The 15,154-nt window shown below is 43.0% G+C and overlaps 1 long non-coding RNA gene across 1 annotated transcript in view; it reads left to right on the forward strand.

The window, feature by feature from the left end:
- The window catches only part of LOC107795790 (uncharacterized), a 28,623-nt gene extending 13,790 nt beyond the window's left edge, over positions 1–14,833 (forward strand). Inside the window, exons 4-5 of the long non-coding RNA XR_012706867.1 lie at positions 13,673–13,744; positions 14,607–14,833. This is a non-coding gene — a long non-coding RNA (uncharacterized LOC107795790). The remainder of the gene's footprint in view (positions 1–13,672; positions 13,745–14,606) is intronic.
- Positions 14,834–15,154: the final 321 nt, after the last annotated feature.

Raw genomic sequence — 15,154 nt, forward strand, 5'->3', positions numbered from 1 at the left:
AATGATGACGAAACCTATCAAACCACGTCCGAATGACATCAAATTTTGCACACAAGTCATATTCAACATTACGGACCTACTCCAACTTCCGGAATCGGAAAACGACCCCGATATCAAAACTTCCACTACCGGCCTAAAACTCTAAAAATTTGACTTTTACCATTTCAAGCCTAAATGAGGTACAGACCTCCAAAACACAATCCGGACACGCCCCTAAACCCAAAATCACCTAACGGAGCTAACGGAACCGACGGAATTCCATTCCGGAGTCGTCTTCATATAGTTCTGACTACGGTCCAAATCCTAAGGTTTAAGCTCTCATTTAGGGACTAAGAGTCCCAAAACACTCTGAAACTTAAAATCAATCATCCCAGCAAGTCACAATAGCAGAAATAGATATGGGGAAAGCAGTTAATAGGGGTTCGGGACTCTAACTCTCAAAACAACTGACCGGGTCGTTACATCCTCCCCCTCTTAAAATAATCGTTCGTCCTCGAATGAGCATAGAGACATACCTGAAGTGGTGAAAAGATGAGGATAACAGCTGCGTATATCCTGCTTGGTCTCCCAAGTCGCCTCCTCGACCGGTTGTCCCCTCTAATAAACCTTCACGGAAGCAATGTTCTTTGATCTTAGCGTTCTGACCTTCCTGTCTAAAATAGCCACTGGCTCCTCAACATAAGATAGATCCTTGGCCAATTGAACTGAGCTAAAATCCACCACATGGGACAGATCGCCGTGATACTTTCAGAGCATAGAAACATGGAATACCGGATGAACTACTACTAGACTGGAAGGCAAGGCAAGCTCATAAGTAACCTCCCAAACTCAACGCAACACCTAAAATGGACCAATGAACCTTGGGCTCAGCTTGCCCTTCTTCCCAAACCTCATAACGCCCTTCATAGGCAAAACCCGGAGCAAGACTCGCTCTCCAACCATGAATGCCACATCGCGAACCTTCCGGTCCGCATAACTCTTCTGTCTGGACTAGGCTGTACGAAGTCTATCCTGAATCACCTTCACTTTTTCTAAGGCATCCTGAACCAAGTCCGTACCCAATAATCTGGCCTCACCGGGTTCGAACAAACCCACTGGGGACCGACACCACCTACCGTATAGAACCTCATACGGTGCCATCTGAATGTTGGACTGATAACTGTTATTGTAAGCAAACTCCGCAAGTGGCAAGAACTGGTCCCAAGCATCCCTAAAATCTATCACACACGCACGGAGCATATCTTCTAATATCTGAATAGTGCGCTCGGACTGCCCGTCCGTCTGAGGGTGAAATGTTGTGCTCAACTCAACCCTAGTACCCAACTCATGTTATACAGCTCTCCAGAACTGTGATGTAAACTGCGTACCCCGATCAGAGATAATAGATACTGGTATGCCATAAAGCATGACAATCTCACGGATGTAGATTCAAGCTAGCTGCTTGGAAGAATAGGTAGTCATCACAGGAATGAAATGAGCCGACTTGATCAACCTATCCACAATCACCCAAACTGCATCAAACCTCCGTTGAGTCCGTGGGAGTCCAACAACAAAATCCATAGTGATCCACTCCCATTTCCACTCCGGAATCTCTAACTTCTGAAGCAATCCACCTGGTTGTTGATGCTCATATTTTACCTGCTGGCAATTCATACATCGAGCCACATACTCTACTATGTTTTTCTTCATTCTCCTCCACCAGTAATGTTGTTTCAAGTCCTGATATATCTTTGCGACACCCGGATGAATAGAGTACCGTGAACTGTGAGCCTCGTGGAGAATCAACTCACAGAAACCATCCACATTGGGCACACATAGCCTGCCCCGCATCCTCAATGCACCATCATCTCCAATAGTGACCTCCTTAGCATCACCGTGTTGGACCGTGTCCTTAAGGACAAGCAGATGGGGGTGATCATACTGACGCTCCCTGATACGATCATAAAGAGAAGACCGAGAGACCACACAAGCCAATACTCAATTCGACACAGAAATATCCAATCTCACAAACTGGCTGGCTAAGGCCTGAACATCCAACGCCAATGGTCTCTCTGCTGCTGGTAGATATGCTAAACTCCCCAAACTCTCTGCCCGGCGACTCAAAGCATCGGCCACCACATTGGCCTTTTCAGGGTGGTAGAAAATAGTGATATCATAATCCTTAAGTAGCTCCAACCACATCCGCTGACGTAAGTTAAGATTTTTCTGCTTAAATAGATGCTGCAAACTCCGATAATCGGTGTAAATCTCACAAGGAACACCGTACAAATAATGCTGCCATATCTTCAAGGCATGAACAATAGCTGCTAACTCAAGGTCGTGGACAGGATAGTTCTTTTCGTGCACCTTCATTTGTCTAGACGCGTAGGCAATCACCCTACTGTCCTGCATCAACACCGCATCGAGACTAATCCGTGATGTAGCACAATATACAGTATAAGACCCCGAACCTGTAGGTAATACCAATACTGGGGCTGTAGTCAAAGTTGTCTTGAGCTTTCGAAAGCTCTCCTCACATTCCTCTGTCCACCTGAACGGAGCACCCTTCTGGGTCATCCTGGTCATAGGTGCTGCAATAGATGAGAATCCCTCTACAAAGCGACGGTAATACCCCGCCAAACCAAGAAAACTTCGGATCTCTGTAGCTGAGGACGGTCTGGGCCAACTCTACACTGCTTCAATCTTCTTTGGATCCACCTAGATCCCATCGCTCGATACTATATGACCCAAGAATGCCATTGAGTCTATCCAAAAACTCACACTTTGAAAATTTTGCATATAACTTCTTTTCTCTCAGGGTTTGAAGTGCAGTCCTCAGGTGCTGCTCATGATCCTCCCGACTCCAGGAGTATATCAGAATGTCGTCAATAAACACAATGACGAATGAGTCAAGATAGGGCCAAAACACACTGTGCATCAAGTGCATAAAAGCTGCTGGGGCATTGGTCAGCCCAAATGACATCACAAGAAACTCATAGTGACCATATCTGGTCCTGAAAGAAGTCTTCGGGATATTCGACTCCCAATCTTCAACTGATGATAACCTGAATGTAAGTCAATCTTGGAAAACATTCTGGCATCCTGTAACTGATCAAATAGTTCATCAATACGAGGCAATGGATACCCGTTCTTCATTGTGACTTTGTTCAACTAGCGGTAATCAATACACATCCGCATAGAACCATCTTTCTTCTTCACAAATAAGACAGGAGCACCCCAAGGTGACACACTAGGCCGAATGAAGCCTTTATCAAGAAATTCCTGCTCTTTCAACTCCTTCAATTCAGGAGGAGCCATACAATATAGAAGAATAGAGATGGGCTGAGTGCCCGGCAACAAATCAATGCCAAAATCAATATCTCTTTCGGGCGGCATGCCCGAAAGATCAGCTGGAAACACATCTGGAAAGTCCCTCACTACTGAAACTGACTCAACTGTAGGGGTATCAATACTGACATCTCTCACATAAGCTAGATACGCATCATACCCATTCTCAACCATTCGTTGAGCTTTAAGAAAAGAAATAACTCTGTTGGGAGTATACTCTAAGGTACCTCTCCACTCTAATCACGGTAAACCTGGCATAGCCAGCGTCATGGTATTAGCGTGACAATCAAGAATAGCATAATGGGGCAACAACCAGTCCATGCCCAAAATAATATCAAAGTCCACCATGCTGAGCAATAATAAATCGACTCTAGTCTCAAAACCACTAAGAGCAATCAAACACGACCGATGCACGTGGTCCACAATAAGAGAATCTCCAGTAGGAGTAGATACATAAATAGGGAAACTCAAAGAATCCCGAGATACGCCCAAATACGGAGCAAAATAAGAGGACACATAAGAATATGTAGAGCCTGGATCAAAAAATACCGACGCATCTCTATGACAAACTAGAACAATACCTGCAATGATAGAATCAGAAGCCACTGCATCTGTACAAATAGGAAGTGCATAATATCTGGCCTGGCCTCCCCCTCTAGGGCGACTCTACCTCCCCGACCTCCACCTCGAGCTGGTTGTGCAGGTGGGGTGGCAACTGGTGCTGTAATCATAGCCTAAGGACCTGGTGGAGCATGTTGTGGCTGAAAAGTCTGTGGAGGTGCACCCCTCCTAATCCGGGGGCAATACTTAACCATGTGGCGAGTGTCGCCATACTCAAAACAAGCTCTGGGAGGTCGTGGATATTGTGACTGGCTCGGGCCAGGTTTGCTAGACTGGCCGCTAGGAACACCCCGTGCAAGAGGCACACTAGATACTGGCGGTGCATAATAAGGCTCTTGGGGTCTAGAAGGAGTTAGAACACTGCTGGAGGCTGGAAGAGCTGAATGAATGGGGCGTCTCACATAACCCCTACCATGGCGAGCTCCAGAATAATAACCAGCCTCTCGAGACCTCTTGGCCTCCCTATCCTCTCTATCCCGGGCAAATATGCCATCGGACCTCCTGGCAATACCCACAACCTGCTGATAAGAAATATCCATCTCCAATTCCCTAGCCATACTACTTTGGATGCTAGGATGGAGACCCTCAATAAACCGTCGAACCCTCTCTCGAACTGTGGCAACTAAGGCCGGTGCATGTCGGACCAAATCACTGACGCGAACTATATACTCTGACATAGTCATAGCACCCTGGCGCATCTGCTGAAACTCCGCGCGCCATGAGTCCCTGAGGCTCTGAGGGACATACTCTCTCAAAAATATGTCCGAGAACTGAGTCCATGTAAGTGAAGCTGCCTCAGCCGGACTGCTCAACTCATAAGCACGCCACCACTGATAGGCTGCTCCTCTAAGATGGAATGTGGTAAAAGAAACCTCGCTAGTCTCCGCTACACCCATAGTACGGAGAATATGATGACACTCCTCCAAAAAACCCTGAGCATCATCTGTAGCCAATCCGCTGAAAATAGGTGGGTGGTACTTCTTGTACCTCTCAAGTCTGAGCTGCTGCCCTAACCTCGGGCTGAGCTGGAGCTACCGGCTGCATTGGTACAATCTCTGGAACCTGGTCGACCTGAACCCGCTGCTCTGGAGTACCGGCGACGGGAGTCTGTGCTCCTCCCCCTGCCTGAGATGTGGCAGGAGCAAGTGGAATCAATCCAGCCTTAGCTAAGGTACTGAACATGTTCAGAAACTGGGCTAGAGTCTCCTAGAGGGCTGGTACAGCAACAGGTATCTCAGGTGTCTGCCCTCCAGCTTGAGCTACTGGGGGCTCCTTAGTAGCAGCTCGTGCGGGTACTCTGGCTGCACCACGTGGACGTCCTCGGCCTCTACCCCTGCCCCGGCCTCTCGCATCTCTAGCAGGGGGTGCGGGTGCGTGTTCATCAGATCCGCTTGTGCGTGTCCTCACCATTTGTGAGAGAATAAAATACAGAAATTTAGAATCTCTGAAGTCAATAATTTTTGCACGACAAGGAATCAAAGTAGTGAAATTTTCCTAACAGTTCCATAGCCTCCCGAAGATAAGTACAGACGTCTCCGTACCGATCCGTGAGACTCTAATAAACCGGTTTGTTACTCACGACACCTACGAACCTAGAGCTCCGATACTAACTTGTCATGACCCAATTTTCCCTCCGTGTGACGTCGTGACGGCACCTAGTCTCTACAACTAGGTAAGCCTAACATTTTTGCGGAATAATGAAATAAAAATAGGAATTTAACCAATTATTCAAAAATACACAACAAATCCCAAAACCCGAAACATCGTGAATCATAAACTACAGAAGGAAAGATCTAGTGTCTCTATAAATCAGAGTCTAACAAGGAAAAATACAGAAGATAATGGACATGGGAAAGAGTAGAAGGGGACTCCGAGGTCTGCGGACACGGCATATATACCTTGAAGTCTCCAAAACTGTCTCGGCTAACTGATAGTGCGGCTAATAAGGTGCACCTGGATCTGCAAACAAAAAACATGTGCAGAGAGTAGCATGAGTACACGACAATCAATACCCAATAAGTGCCAAGCCTAACATCGGTCGAGTAGTGACGAGGTCGGGTTAGAGCCCTACTGGTAAATATATAATAAAATAATATAGAGTGTAATACCGCAATAAAATAAAGTCTGAAATTTAACAACAATAAAATCATAGAAGGTAACAGTTCAGTACACAGAAACACAACAGGGGATCTCCCGAGATATCGTCTCGTAGTCCCAAACGTAAATGAGCAGGAGGATCTCCCGGAATACCGTTCCATAGTCCCAAAGTAAATGTGCAGGGGGATCTCTCAGAATACCATTCCATAGTCCCAAAGTAAATGTGCAGGGAGATCTCCCGGAATACCGTTCCGTAGTCCCAAAGTAAATATGCAAGACAGGGGGATCTCCCGGAATACCGTTCCGTAGTCCCAAAGTAAATATGCAGTACAGGGGGATCTCCCGGAATACCGTTCCGTAGTCCCAAAGTAAAGTAAATATGCAGGGGAATCTCCCGGAATAACATTCCGTAGTCCCAAAGTAAATATGCAGTGCGAGTGATAGAAAGACAACTACATCACAAAATTCTTATAATTTAGACTAAGTACCAGTCAGGGAAGAAGCAGGAAATTCACTAAGCATGCTGCACATAATTCACATAAACAATTAAGACACGTAGACATGTTGTATTAGACTAAACATGATAGCTACACATATTGTAATAACTCATTTAAGAATAAAAATAGATTAATACTCATTAAAATGGTATAACTCAAAATAATAGAAAAACATATTGTTGCTCGGTAAGAAAAATCAGGTTTTACCACAACTAGACCGTGTACGTACTCGTCACCTCACGTACACGGTGCTCACATAGCACAATAGTTCCAAATCTTAAGGGAATTTCTCCCACACAAAGTTAGGCAAGCCACTTACCTCGAGTCAAGCTCAATTAATCGGTCACAATGCCTTTCCCACGAATATCCGTCTCTGAATGGCCCAAATCTAGCCAAAAGAAATTACGTATCATATATACAACAATAATAGACTCATCTAATTAACGAAATCAACATTTAACGAAAATTCCGAAATTTAACTCAAAAATGGCCCGTGGGGCCCACTTTTCGGAATCGGGTAAAAGTCATAAAATACGAAAGCTCATTCACTCACGAGTCTAACCATATCAAATTTACTAAAATCTGACACCAAAATCTCGGTCAAAACCCCAAAATTCGGCCTAAGAACATTTCTCAATTTTTCACCCCAACTCTGAATTTAAACGATGGATTCAAGCATAGATTAGTGGAATATAACCATAAGGGAGTTAAGAATCATTACCCAACAACTTCCTCCAAAAATCTCTCCAAATTCCGCCTTCTACCGAGCTCTCAATCAAATTTGTGAAGTGAACTTCAAACCCTCGAATCTACCCCTTTTCTGTCCAGTTATTCCGCATCTGGGGACCTTGGGTCGCACCTGCAGAATTTCCTTCGCCGGTGCGGAAATGACTTAAGAGGGATGGGTCTGATTTTGCGGAAAAAGGGCCACACCTGCGAGTGCGTGCCTGCGGACTATTGTCCGCTTCTGCGATATCCTCCGCGCCTGCGGGTCCTTTAGCGCATCTGCAGGCATCGCAAATGCGGCATTTCCCTTCGCACCTGAGACCCCTGACCACACATCCCAAATCCTCTTCTGTGCTTGCCTCTCCGCACGTGCGATCACGTACCTGCGGTCTCTCCACCACAGGTGCAAAAATGACAGATGCCTGAAGACTTCAGCAGCAACACAAATCCAACTTTTGATCCGTTAAGCACTCAAAACTCACCCCGAGCCCCCCTCCCTCCCCCCCTCCCCCCCGGACCTCAACCAAACATACCAACCAATCCTAAAATACCATACGAACTTAGTCGAGCCCTCAAATCACATCAACTAACGCTAAAATCACGAATCACCCTCCAATTCAAACCTAAAGAACTTGAAACTTCAAATTCCTACAATCGATGCCAAAACCTATCAATCCACGTCCAAATGACCTCAAATTTTGCACACAAATCATATTCAACATTACATACCTACTCCAACTTCCGGAATCAGAAAATGACCTCAATATCAAAAATTCCACTACCGGCCCAAAACTTCAAAAATTCGACTTTCGCCATTTCAAGCCTAAATGAGCTACGGACCTCCAAAATACAATCCGGACACACCCCTAAACCCAAAAATCACCTAACGGAGCTAACGGAACCGACGGAATTCCATTCCGGAGTCATCTTCACACAATTCTGACTACGGTTCAAATCCTAAGGCTTAAGCTCTCATTTAGGGACTAAGTGTCCCAAAACACTCCGAAACTTAAAACCAATCTTCCCAGCAAGTCACAATAGCAGAAATAGATATGGGGAAAATAGTACATAGGGGTTCGGGACTCTAACTCTCAAAACGACCGGCTGGGTCGTTACATTGATTTAGGAGGGACTTCGCACAACACAGTCCGGACAGAAGAGTTACACAGATCAGAAGGCGCATGATTTGTCATTTATGGTGGGTGATAAGGTTCTCTTGAAAGTCTCGTCGATGAAGGGGATCATGAGTTTCGGGAAGAAGGGCAAGTGGAGCCTAAGGTTTATATGTCCATTTGAGGCGTTGAGACGAGTTGGGGAGGTTGCTTATTGTCATGACCCAAAATCCAACTAGTCGTGATGGCACCTAACCCAACCCGTTAGGTAAGACAATTACCAACTATCCAATTCCAATAATAATCATTAAAGCAATTTAAGTGAATAAAGGTCTTAATCTTATACAATCCCCAAGAACTGGTAGTACAAATCATGAGCTTCTAAGAATAGAGTATACAAAGAGGAAATAAAATAAATATATAATATGTTTGAATAATACATAAACAGAGCTTTTATAAATCCAAGGCTACCCTGAACAAGAGGCAGCTACAACAGGAACGCAGGTACATCTTCAAGTCTCGCAACCATCGAGCACAACAACAACAACAACCAACATCTGCATGCAATGTGCAGAAGTATAGTATCAATACAACCGACCCCATGTACTGAGTAAGTAACAAACCTAGCCGTAGGTTGAAAGTAGTGACGGGTTTCCACCAAGGTCGGGTCCACAACCAATAGTCCACAACAGTCCATAACAACATAAAGCAAATAATACCATAAGTAACTCAGAGATAAAATGCTCAGCCAAATCATGATTTCAAAAATAATAGTTCTTCCTTTCAAATACATCAGTGAAAATCCAAATCGCTTGTCGAAGTTGCCAAAAATATAAATAGTTTGAAAACAATAAATTTCTCCCAAAAGCTTTTCAATAATAAATAAGATATTTCATTTTCCTTCTGGACAACCCGTGTAAAACAAATGCATCACTATGCCCATCTGTCAAAATGTGTGAGAAATCATGAATGATGTGATGTTGTACATCAAGAGGAAAATACATCTCTATGCATGTATGTCATATGTGCATGCCAATGCGATGCAACTCAGTGATAAAATCATAAAAAGCCCCTCGGGCAGAACATCACTCATATACAGTCCCTCGGGCAAACCTCACAGCCACGCATGCCTCTCGGGCATACCTCACAGTCACTCATGCAACTCGGGCATACCTCATAATCACTCATGCCACTCGGGCATACCTTACAATCACTCATGCCTCCCAGCCACTCAGCACTCGGCACTCGGCACTCGCACTCAATAGGTACATGCGTACAGACTCCGGAGGGGCTCCTTCAGCCCAAGCGCTATAATCTACACGGATAACTCGCGTGCTATAATATCATATCAGAATCCGCACGGACAACTCACGTGCCATAATAAGCCAATAAGGCCTGCTGCAGGCGGGAAACCCTGATCGATATAATAGTAATAATATATATAAAGCTAACATGTCCTGTTGCGGCGTGCAACCCGATCCCATAATAATCCTCACAATCAGGCCTTCGGCCTCACTCAGTCATCAATCTCTCCAGTCTCTCGGGCTCACAATGTCATGAAAATAGCCCAAAAATGATGATATGATGTATCAATAAATAACAACAGAGACTGAGATATGATATGCAATGAAATGAATATGACTGAGTATGAATTTTTAATTTAAAACAAATAATTCACAACAATATGACCTCTGTGGGTCCCAATATTACTAGCACATAGCCTCAACATAATTTTTAATATGTTTTTTAGCTCAATTTCTTTAACTCATAAAACCGCATGGAAAATGCCAAGATCATTTAACTACAAAATTCTACAGAAATAATTATGTCACAATTTCTATAGTGTACGCCCACACGCCTGTCACCTAGCATGTGCGTAACCTCCTAACAATTCACGAAATACATATATTCAAGGTTCATACCCTCAACTCCAAGATTAGAAGAGTTACTTACCTCGAACAAGCTGAATCCAATGTCGAGCAAGCTAAACAATGCTCCAGAAATCCCATTATGCACGTATCAACTCCCGAATGACTCGAATCTACCACAATTAATTTGATTCAGTCCACATAATTTATAGGAATTAATTTCATATCAAAATGCTAATATTTTCCACAAAATCTGAAATTATGCCCCAAAAATCACCCGTGGGGCCCACGTCTCGAAATCCAACGAAACTCACAAAATAAAATAACCCATCTAATTACAAGTTCAACCATACTAATTTCACTCAAATCCGACTCCAAATCGGTATTCAAACTTGAAAAATTCGTTTTGTGACATTATAGAAATTTCCTTCTATTTCTCTTGAAGATTCAATAATCTTACACCGAAAATGAAGATTAATTCATGGAATATAATCACAAGGTAGTTAAGAACACTTACCCTAAGTTGTGTGGAAATTTTCCTCTCCAAAATCGCCCAACCCGAGCTCCAAAATCCAAAAATGGGTGAAAAATGTCGAACCCTCGAATTTAAGGTTCTGTCCTAGCGATTTCCGCATTTGCGGACAAGGGGTCGCACCTGCGACCCTCGCTTCTGAGGACAAATGGGCGCATTTGTTAGCCAGGCTGCTTCTGCGAAGAGCCAAGCGCGTATGCGACTCTGCACCTGCGGATAAAAATTCTGCTCCTGCGCTGCCCGGCTTCCTCGCCCTTTTCCGCTTCTGCGCCAACCCTTCACACATGCGGCCTCGCAGATGCGGGCGAATTCTTCGCACCTGCAAGCACTGCCCAGTTCCACTCTTGGCCGCTTCTGCGATTGATTTCGTGCACATGCGGCTTCGCACCTGCGATCAAAACTTCACAGGTGCGATCACCAGTAGGCAACAGATCCAGTATTTCCTTAAGTCCAAATTTGATTTGTTAACCATCTGAAACTCACCCGAGCCCCTCGAGACCCCGTCCAAACATACCAACAAGTCTCATAACATAACACGGACCTACTCAAGGCCTCAAACCTACATAACATCGAAACGACGAATCACACCTAAATTCGAAATCATTAAACTTTGAAACTTCAAATTCTATATCTTGTGCCGAAATACATCAAATCACGTCCGATTGACCTCACATTTTGCACACAAGTCACATTTCACATTACGGACCTATTCAAATTTCTAAAATTGGATTCCGACCTCGATATCAAAAACTCAACCCCCCGATCAAACTTCCCAAAAATTCATCTTTCGGCATTTCAAGCCTAATTCCACTACGGACCTCCAAATAATTTTTCTGACACGCTCCTAAGTCCAAAATCACCGTACGGAGCTATTTGAATTATCAAAATTCTAAATCCAGGGTCGTTTACACATAAATCCATATTCGGTCATTATTTTAACTTAAGCTTCAAACCTTGAAACGAAGTGTTCCAATTCATTCCAAAACCTCACCGGACCCGAACCAATTACCCGAGAAATTCACACAACAACTGTAAAGTACAATTTGAGAAGTAAATGGGGAAACAGGGTTGTAATACTCAAAACGACCGGCCGAGTCGTTACACTTATGAGCTTGCCTTGCCTCCCAGTCTATCGGGAGTCCATCCGATTTTCCACGTGTCTATGCTTCGGAGGTATCATGCCGATAGGTCGCATGTGTTAGACTTTAGCACGATCCGACTAGATGAGAGTATAGGTTATGAAGAGGAGTCAGTTGCCATTGTTGACAAACAGGTTCGCCAATTGAGGTCCAAGAAGATTTCTACGATAAAAGTTTAGTGGATGGGCCAACAAGTTGAGGAGGCAACTTGGGAGGCCGAGGACGACATGCGGAGCAGATATCCATACTTATTCGTCACTTCAGGTATGATTCTAGACCTATTTGAGGATGAACGTTTGTTTAAGAGGTAGAGAATGTAACGACTCGATCGGTCGTTTTGCCTTATAGATCCGCGTTCCCCTAAATAATACTTCACGTATGTGCTTTTACTGTTTTATGACTTGCGGGGATGGTTAGTTTGGGATTTGGAAAGGTTCGGGTTGAAATCAGAGCACTTGGTTCCTTAGTTTGGCTTTAAAAGGCTAAGTTTGACTTCGGTCAACGTTTTGAGTAAACGACCTCAGAATCAGGATTTTATAGGTCCAATATGTTCGTATGATGATTTTGGACTTGGGCGTATGTTCGAATCGGGTTTTGGACGACCCGGGAACGTTTCGACGCTTAATAGTGAAAGTTGACTATTTGAAGGTTTTAAAGTTTTTTAAATTTGGTTTGGAGTAGGTTTTGGTGTTATCAAGATCCGTTTGGAATTTCGAGTTCGGGAATAGTTCTGTATGGTGATTTAAGACTTGCACATAAAATTTGGTGTTATTCCGAGTAATTTAAGTATGTTTCGGCGCGCTCGGAGTAAGTTGAAGAACTTGAAGTTCCTAAGTTGATTCAATTTGGTTTGAGGTGTGATCCTTACTTTTGATGTTGTTTTATGCATTACGAGGGTTCGAGCAAGTTCGTTTTATGATTTTAAACTTGTTGGTATATTTGGGCGGGCCCCGGATGTCCATCGGACTAGGCACGGACCAAGTTTGGACTTAGGGGCAGCAGCTGAAGCACCAGGCTTCTGGTGTAATCGCACCTGCGGAGGGTTAGCCATAGGTGCGAGCTCGCAGAAGCGGCCTAGGAAGAGCAGCCTAGGAACCGCAGATGCGGGTGGGCATGTGCACCTGCAAACTCGCAGGTGCGATAGAAGAAATCGCAGGAGCGGCGTGTGTGTCACAGGAGCGGACCCGCAGAAGCGAGCCAGAGGTCCGTAGAAGCGGAAGTATGCCACTAGGAAAGGGCCACATCTACGATGACTTTTCCGCATATGCGGAGCCGAAGAAGCGGCCAACCCTCCGCAAGTGCGAAAATCGCAGAAGGCAGAACGTCATTTAAGACGGGACTTAGGCATTTGAGCTCATTTATTTCAATCCTTGGGCGATTTTTGGATGCTCTTAGAGAAGGGGCTTTCACCTAACACTTTGAGGTAAGTAATTTCTACACAATATGAGTTAAATACATAGATTATAGGTAGATTCAACATGAAAATTTTGGAAAATCATGAGTTTAGATGAAAAATCAAGGTTTTGATAAAAATGATATTTAACAACGAAAATGGTTATGGAATTTAGTGAAAATTATATATTTGAGTTCGTGAGGTTATAGGTAACAACTTTCTTTAAAAATTTTCGAAATCCAGGCACGTGGGCCCGGGATGAATTTTAGGAATTCTTCAATTGGGGTTGGGTAATCACTCTAATAGTTATAATATGAACTTTTGAACATGTATTGATTATTTTATATAACATTTGTCTAGTTTCGAGACGTTTGGCACCGAGTTGAGGATTCAAAGCATAGTTGTGGACCGGAAAGTGGGCTTTGAAACAAGGTAAGTCTCTTTTCTAACTTTGTAAGAGGGAATTAACCCCATAGGTGAATTGAACTAATATGTGCTTATATTTGTGGGGGCTACATACGTACGAGGTGACGAGAGTATGTACGTAGCTACTAATATTGCTTATGTCGGGGTAGTTTAGGACCCAAATCATGTTATACTTGCAATGTTTGCGACTTACTTATTAATTTATGTGCTAAGTTATATTGGAACTTGATAAAGGAATTGTAAAAGGTAGAATTGCAATTACTTGAGTTTTGGACGGGTTACTTGGCCATTAATAAGAATTTGCGCTTCTTTGAATATTAGCCTCTTAATAATCTTTGAATCAATTGTTTATAAAGTATTTCTCTTCTTGTGAAGCGGGTCGAACGCCTCAGCAGTAGAATAGATGTATTTATGGTTTGTATATATATATATATATATATATATATATATATATATATATATATATATATATATATATATATATATATATATATATATATATATATATATATATATATATATATATATATATAGGGTCGTACGACCTCGGCATAATTCGTGCGTAATAATATTTGGAGCCCAATTATATTTGATTTTATTTCATTGGCTTGAGTGATTGAATTGTTAAATGATGGAAATTGAACTGGGATTTACTAATAGTGAAAGGATTGTCCACTATTTCTTGTTATTGGGTTTTCAGCTTCATTTATGTAGCACATGCTTAATTACAAATCTCAATATTTTATTATTAGCCCATAGTAAGTGTCGAAATAGATCACTCGTCACTACTTCTTCGAGGTTAGACTCGATACTTATTGGGTACATGTTAATTATGTACTCACGTTACACTTCTGTACTGATCGTGCAGGATCTGAGGCAGGTGCATCTGGTTATCATCCCGGGGCGCATCCTTGATTCCACGAGACTTTGCGGTGAGCTGCCTTCCGAGCCCGTTCTGCAGCACCCGAAGTCTTTCTTTTGCTTTTATTTCCTGTCTATTTCACTTGAGACAGTAGTGTAGTATTTTTGTATATTCTACTAGTAGCTCATACACTTGTGACACCTGATCTTGGGGATCATGCTAGTAGACTATTGATGATATTTGGTTATTTACTTTACTTCATTTGCTCTTAAAATTTGGTTATCTCTCATTTTATTAAATTTTCACATCTTATTTACTCAATAATTAAGAATCGGCTATTTCTAAACTGTTAAAAGAAATAATCACGTGGTTAGTTCATTGTTGGTTTGTCTAGCGGTAACGTTGGGCGTCATCATGACCTATAGGATAAATTGGATCGTGGCAAGGATAAAACGAACTTATTAAAAGAAGTACTAAAATTTTGAATGGAATTCTTTTCTAGAAAAACAAAACAAAATTTCATATACCGTCAAACGGTAAAAATTGAGAAATAA

The sequence above is a fragment of the Nicotiana tabacum genome, chromosome 24, assembly GCF_000715075.1.
Source record: "Nicotiana tabacum cultivar K326 chromosome 24, ASM71507v2, whole genome shotgun sequence".
NCBI classification, from domain to species: domain Eukaryota; kingdom Viridiplantae; phylum Streptophyta; class Magnoliopsida; order Solanales; family Solanaceae; genus Nicotiana; species Nicotiana tabacum.